This window comes from Polistes dominula, unplaced genomic scaffold (assembly GCF_049000335.1).
Source record: "Polistes dominula isolate Pdom_NZ unplaced genomic scaffold, Pdom_raw_medaka contig_75, whole genome shotgun sequence".
Lineage (NCBI taxonomy): Eukaryota > Metazoa > Arthropoda > Insecta > Hymenoptera > Vespidae > Polistes > Polistes dominula.
The window spans coordinates 3,894,049-3,902,303 of NW_028301003.1; the positions used below are offsets into that span (position 1 = coordinate 3,894,049).

The 8,255-nt window shown below is 29.5% G+C and overlaps 1 long non-coding RNA gene across 1 annotated transcript; it reads left to right on the forward strand.

Annotated features, from left to right (window-relative positions):
- The first annotated feature begins 4,422 nt into the window (after positions 1 to 4,422).
- Positions 4,423 to 6,428, forward strand: LOC107070940 (uncharacterized). The gene is made up of 2 exons (XR_016177014.1): positions 4,423 to 4,912; positions 5,775 to 6,428. It is a non-coding gene; the product is annotated as an uncharacterized LOC107070940 (long non-coding RNA).
- The last annotated feature ends 1,827 nt before the right edge of the window (positions 6,429 to 8,255 follow it).

The window sequence follows — 8,255 nt, forward strand, 5'->3', positions numbered from 1 at the left end:
CACACGATTATATTTTATATTTTTTTTCAAACAATATTATTATTATTTTTTATAATTAAAATCAAATCAAATGAATTTTGTATAACAAAAAAAATGAGATCAATTCGATTGAATAGGAAAAAAATAAAAAGAAAACAAAAGATGAGACAAATTTTAATTGGTTGAAAGAAAGGAGAAGGGAACTGAAAGGTGGAAAATGTAAATAAAAAGAGTAAAATAAATTTTTATAATTTATAAAAGCACGAATAAAAGAATTTCACTTTTTTTGAACTTATTTCACACTGAACCAAGTGAAGAGAGATGGTAAACTAGTTTCAAAAGCACGACTAACGGACACAACGTTGTTAAATTCCAAATCCTATGGCTTCTTCCTTTCTTCTTTGGGAAGCCCCTACAAATTCTCTATTCTATTTTCTATAATTCCATAATACCATTACGTTGGGGTTTAACTATGACATTCTACGTAAAAAAGAATATTCGAAAGAATTCAAATCAAAATTATTTGTATTAAATATACTTTCTTATTTCAATTAAAATTATTTATTGATCAGATATAATAACACAGAATAAAATAACATTTAAAAAAAAAGAAATGTACAATAAAAAAATGGTATAAGACAGTTTCGTTGAAATATGTAAATTGTGGGCTTCCTTTAAGAACACCTGCCATGTATTTTAATCTTCCTCTGATAGGATTTTACCTTTTGCAAAACGTTGAACAAATAATTCATTATCGTAATATAATACACATTCTTTGTATATGTGTGTGTATTTAAAATATAAAATTAATTAAAATCTCAAATGAAAATAAATTCAATCAACAAAGTTTAATTATTGATTATAGTTTATCAAAACTTTATATAAAATTATATTTTTTATATATTTTGTATAAAATGTTTGACTGGTCAAACTGATACAATCAAAACCAAAAAGTAAACTACTCGAAAAGTTGATATATATTTTTTGTGAACCAGTACACAGTTTGTAGTCCAGTAGAATCCTTTCTTCTTCATCTTTTGGTATTTGAATATAAAAAGAAATGTATGATAAGAAGATAAACATAAACTTGGTGGTACACTCAACGTTGAAGAAGAAGAAGAAGAAGAAGAAGAAGAAGAACGTAAAACGAACGACACCTTACGTGAATGGGAAAGAAAAAGAAAAATAAAAAAATAGAAAAAAAAAAAGATCTACAAACCTATGTTTACACCACTTACGACAGTGCTAGATTGTAAAGCATCTTTCTCTCTTTCTTTCTTTGACTTTTTCTTGTTTACTTTTTCTCGTCCTTCAAATGCATCCCTGCGTTTATAAATACCTTTTGAAAGAAAAGTTGACTAAAAAAACGTCTCCTTTTTAATATCCCTTTTCATCAAGCAGTTTTCTCAAAGCCACTATAAACGACAACAACTAAATAAGAAAGAAAGAGTGAAGAAATAATTATAATTAATTGCTGTATGCATTTTATTTAATATCATATTGGAAATAATTTAATTAATCATATTTTAAAAAATAAAAATAAAATATGAAAAATCTTTCAAATAAACAAACTAAATACTAACACGTTAAACTATTTCTTTATTCTATTTTTATTTCTATTTTTTGTTATTATACATTTTTTTTATAGAAACGATAACGCTACACGCTCGAGATGTATCGAAAAATAAATTTTGTCTTTCGTATATATCAACTATCTAAAGTATCAACACAAAGAGATCATATAGGTGTGCAAGATGAGTCACAGAAAGAGAAAGAGAGAGATAGAAATAAAAAGAGATAGAAAGAGAGAGAGAGAGGGTGAACATATACATCACACACAGTTTCCGCATTACGCTTGAATAAATGTGCATTCTGTTAGAAATGGTTGCACTAGTTAACACGTTTCCATCTTTTTTACGTTCTTTCTTTCTTTCTTTCTTTCTTTCTTTCTTTCTTTCATTTTCTTTCATTATTTTTGTCTCGTTTTAATGCTATTGAACTTATGTGTGTTTTCCATCACACCCCAACACTATACTAATAGCTAGAACAGTTTGAAATGTATTTCATATTTGTTTTTCTTATTTATTTGTAGATATTTATGGTTCATTTTAATCGGTAGGTTTTCTTAAACATTTGTTTTGGTTCACGACCCTCTTTTTTTTAGAAATTTTTCTTTACAACCCTTTTTCTAAAGGTAGTAGTAAAGGGACCAGCCCTGTTTTTAAGAACCACTGCTCCAAATAACTGCTTTCCTTTCTTTCTTTCATATCTCTTGTTGAATTTGTGTTTGTATTTGGCTTTGAATTGTTTTTTTGTGTGTGTATATGTGTATACAAGTAAGTGTAGTAGTTGTGTATTTTTCACTTTCAGCAAAATTGCAAATGCATTCAGTCTTTTAGTAGCACTCGTTCAATTTCCTGTGTACTTGACAATAGCATGTTTGAGAAACCAATATGAATGGGTGTTCTTGGATGTGCATTATGAACATTTCTACCTGTGTATGTATAGATCTTCTTACACGTAGGTGTAATAATGAAAACTTCGTTCTTAATATGAACCTGTGATTTATGTATGCTCAAATATACTGACAATGAATAATTTGAAGTATTAATGCACGTCTACCTGGGGTTTAATTAATAAATGTATTATTCATTTCAATTTTTTCTTGAGTATTCAATTAATAAATAAAAATATAAAGGTACATCATATTAATGGGATTTCATCTATTTCAAATATCAGATTGTCTTAAGATTATCTCAATAACTTTGAAGATACTTCAGTAAAACACTGTAGATCGTAATAATGATATAATAAGTACTTCGAAGTAGTAAGAAAAGTATCTGGTAAGAGAAGTAAGGGGAAAGTAGGGAAAAAGATGAAAAAAAGTGGGGGTGGGAAGAGAAAGAGGAAAAAGGTCTACTCTGTCACGTTTCGTTCTCATTTTACTTTTCCGTGTTTAATCATTAAATATCTTTCTCTCCTTCTAACGCACACAAACACACACATACAGCAAACACGTACGCATAAGTGCTAACATGAAGAAACGAAATACAACGCCCTTATGATCGATCGATCTTTCTTATGTAACATATTACGTGTTAAAAAGAACACAAATAAGAAAAATGTTAACCCCTAACATTATAACATTACATTTTGGGTATTTTAAATATGTTTATGTTCCCTGAAGAACGTGCATGGTTGGAAATAAATTTAAAAAATATCCCCCAAGTTTGGGATGGTTTTTGGTATCGAATAATCAATTTTTTATTCCGATCAAAATAATCGTTAGAAAAATTTGAAACTCTATAGAATTTATCTTTATAACAATAACTAACTATCAGAATATTTACAGTTGATTCTTTAATTTAATTTTAAAGTTACAGTTAAATGAAATGAAAAATGTTTTATCAAAGAAACGAGTTAAAACAAAAATCAAATCACACGTTGATTGTATTAACATTTTTATACCTTTAACAGAAATGTTTTTTTTATTTTATTAACAAACATATTCAATATCTATTAACTATATTCTCTCTTTCTCTCTCTTTCTCGTTTTAAATGGTTCATTCTTTAGAAAGAAAAACGTGTTACTCTGATGACGGTTTTTAATAAACGTGCCTCAGGGTCTTTGGCAGTAATTCCAAATAACTTTGCATGGTAATGCTTCCTGTGGTTTGGTATTTGAGAATTAACGTGCAAATTGAAAACACACGTTAAATGGTATATAAAGTTAAAGAAGGATGGTAAAGAAAGGGTTTGAGGATGCAAAAGGGACGAGAAGGGAAAAGGGTGGACAATTTATAACAACGACAGATTTACAACGAATATCAAGGTGATATGAAACTTATTGAACCGGTTGACATACATTGTACACATATATACACTTACACACATCCGTAAATACATTGAATGCAATTCCCCATAAAAAAAAATATTCTTCCTTTTATTTGTTTTTTTCATGTGTAACGCCGATAATATTTGTAACTTTATGGTCAGAAATGAAACGAGGTATTAACGTTTATTATTAATTGCATGGTAATCCAATAAAACTGTCCAACTAATTTATTTGAAACGTTTTATACAACGTATGTCTCCATGTGTTTTTTAACCTATAATTTTTTTTTTTACCGTAGATTTTTTGTTTCAACGTGTTGGTGTTAGGATAATAATAATTGGAGTATTTTAATTTCGAATAAGCGTTTGAATCATTTGCATCGAGTACTTATGTAATCTTTTGTGTTGTTAAAAGCCAGATGATTTATTTTTATTACAATAGTTTTTACACGTAACTAAGAAAATAATCAAGTAAGTAAAACGATGGTAGTCTAATTAAATTTATAATAATTTTCTTTTTGGTTTTAGTTTATCGATCAATCGAATACACAGTTTTAATAATTATTTTGACAAATGACAAATAATAAAATATAAATTACTTACCAATAAATGAGGAAACTTTTGTATTCCCAAGTATGGACTCCTCGGAACAATTGTAAAAAATTGCACTTAAATAAGAAAAAAGAAAAGAAAAATACAATGACGATTAAACTGAAGTATTTAAAAAATCGTAAGTGAAGTAACGTAGATTATTCTAAATCTAATACCGAGGTTGATTCTAATTCGCGTTAGTGAACGCAACTGGAGGTACCAAATTAGACGGCTGAAATTTCGCGGTTAATACGAAAATATACGAAGAAGAACCGAAGTTGACCGAACGTTGACGCGAGCCGACCGTGTGATAGCGCATGCGCGCCACCGTTCGTAAATATTCAGTCGTGCTCTTAGGGAGTTCGCGAGCACAACGGAGGGATTACTAGGAGTGGGGGTAAACAGCGGCGCGGTAGATTTTCGCGCATGTTCCCCACTCATACAGATGCCGGTCGCGGCGCTGAGAGCACGTATAGGGAGAGTGACACTATGCCGCGCTGTTAAAAAGGTAGAAGAAGAAGAAATATAACAGTAACGCTAATAGTAGTAGTAGTAGTAAGAGTATTAAGTAAGTATTAGTGTAGCAATAAAGGACATTCGTTGACAACGTCAGAGACTATTGCATTATATGCACTTTCTGTCATATATTTTTCTCTTTATCGAGAGATAGAATGAAATTGAGTAAAAGTAAAACAGAGCAAAAATGTAAAAATGGGTTAAAATATGAAAAAATGTCATTAAAAAAAATGACTTACCTCATCGATTGGGAGGACTTTCTCGAATGCAAGCCTCGTCTTAGTCAGCTCCTCATTCTACCTCTCTTTCGTTCCTTGGTTGCAAGCACGGTAGCCATGTCAACAATGCAAACGTATCTCTCATCGTCTTCTTGGATGATCACCGCCATGACAAACGTATAATCCTCTTCCTCTTCCTGATGTTTCAAATAAAAATAATTATAACAAATCTTTTTATTAAACTTTTTACATCGTTGTTAAATATTAATTTAGATTATTTTTTTGTTGTTATCAAACGCGTGTACACACACACATACACACATATACACACGTGCTAGAGCTCTTTAAAAAGATAACCCACGGACACACAATGAAATTGATTATATCTCGTACGGTGGACTCGGTCGGTAAATTAGATTGGACATTAGAAAAGTAGTTGAAAAAATAGCAACAGGTCGCGTTAGGGTGCGCGCGCGTTGCAAGACGTTACACATAGTTAAAATTTATACATACATATACTTTTTACTTAACACATCCATATTATAAGTGTATACATATACTTACATACTAAATACACCCGTTTTCTTAGTAGAAAATTGTATTAGGGTTTTAATATTTGGTGGTGTTTGTTTACAGGGGGTTGGTCAAACTGATGCTCGATGGCGCTTAGTGACAAGTTACCAGTTTTTTAGCAACAAAGGCGTCTCTCTCTTTCTCTCTCAACCAACAACATTTGACAATCTATTTTTGGTACTTTAATCTATAACTCAGGTGAGTTAATATTAAATCGAATCATTACCAATGAATTATTAGGTGAAAATTTAAATGAACTCTTTTTCTTTTTTTATGTATTATTGAACGATAAATGTGAATATACTAACACGAGAACACTATTTTAAACGAAGGCTACTATCGAACCGGTCTTACTACGGAAATCACGGAGAAGGAGATGTAAAAGAGAGAGAAAGAAATACTCGTGCCGGCCGCCATCATTATTAATAGTTACTCACTGGAAATCTCTCCATCTCTTTCTCTTTGACTTTCTCATTCTCTTCTCATTCATATTCAATTTTTCGTTATCCTTTCGATCCATCCTATCTGTGTAATGCATTTTAATTAATTTATGCAGTTTACTTTATATAGTCATGGTATTTATATGTCACATATTGCCGACACGTTTGTATGGGTAAGAAAAAACCTAACCTATCAGTAAATCAAAATTTTGCAATAAAATATAAATATTACTATATTATTTATTTATCGATATATTCTTAATAAATATTTAATTATTTAATTGTTAATTATAGTAAAAGAAAATAATTATAATTTAATATTATTCTCTTTCTATTTTTCTTTCTATCAGAGTAGTTATGCGCATGCGCAAAAAACTTCTTTCAATAAGTGGTTAAAATTAATTTCAATAATAAAACAATAATTATAAATTAAACTAATAAACAATTTGATTAATTTAATCATATGATTCGATGAATTTATTAATTAAATAATAATTGGTATATAATATTTTAATTAATGATTGAAAACATTAATAAATATAATTTTAAATTGAATTAAAATTGTGCATGCGTGAAACAGAATGCGCAGAAGTAGCCTAGTAACTTCAAATTTTATATGCATAGATATATATATATATACATAAAGAAATTATGTTTAGTATGTATAAGAAATATAACAAAAGGAATACAATGAAGTATAAAAGGAATGAGAGAGATAGAATGAGTAATGTCTAACTTTTATACCAACACCGGGAAACTTGAATGGAATATTGATGCAGACTGAATTCTCTACACACACTATTTTCATCCTACCATTTTACGTATATACCAAACTATGTATATACATATATATATATACATGTGTGTGTGTTACTTTATATACTTATCCATACGTAAGCAGAGTCGTGTTTTATCCAACGAAATGTGATAGGTTCCTCTCTATTCTTGGTTCAGTTCGATGTCACGTCATTTCTATCTCTCTCTCTCTTTCTCACAGATACACACACACACACACACACATATAGCCATGCTAATATATATATTTAAAATTATTGCTTTGTCTTGTATAGTGGTAAAGAAGACATATTTAGAAACTTTAGTTACCATTTATAGACCAGACAGTTCAATATTCCCACTATTGCAACCAACAACATATATGTATATACAAATATATATATATATATATATATATATATATATTTGATTAGGTACCTTTGGAATCCTTATATAGATCAATAATTAAATTGAAAACCATTAGGAATAGAATATCAACATATATAGATATATTGATCAATTTATTATCAAAGTTTAATATCACGTTTTTCTTCTTTCCCTTTTTCTTTTTTTTGTATTTGAATAAACCTAGTTTTATTTTGTTGTTTGTTGTACTATCCAATGTACTATCATATTAGATTTGATTTACTTTAGTAATATATAAAAATTGTACGAGACAGAATGAGAATATAAACGTTGGATGATATCGATCGTAGAAATAAAAGGATACAAAAGAAAAAGAAAAGGAAAAAAAAGAAAGAAAGAAGAGAGAGAGAGAAAGAGGAGAAGAAAAATCGTTATAAAGAAGCGGTTGCTGTGGCTCGCTCGGTTATTTTCGAGCTACAACATCGGAGCACACTCGTAATAGAAGAGAGAATACTCGAGTAAAAGGTCGGGGTCAAGTGAGCCTGTTTAGAAACCTCTGGGGCCGCACATTGAAATAAAAAAAAAAGAGGGAAAAGAGAGTGAGGGAGTTGGAAAAAAAGGGGGAAAGGAAAGAAAAGTGCTACCGTTATGATTTTTTTTTCCCTTCGTCATGAAATACTCACGTATGACCTCTCACTGGGTTTTTCTCTCTCTCTCTCTCTCTCTCTCTCTCTCTTTTCCGCTATCTACTTCTCGTATTTCCTCAAATATACACGAAAAACGAAAAATCCGGATTATACAGTTTTTGTGTTGATGCAACCAGTTCCGATGTTTCCATTTAAAATTCTTTATTTTTTTTTTGTTTCATAAAACATTCGTATTTTTAATTATTTTTTTTCTTCATCATATTTTCATAATTATTGTTATTTTTATTTGAATTATTTCTTTAGATTCGATTATGAAT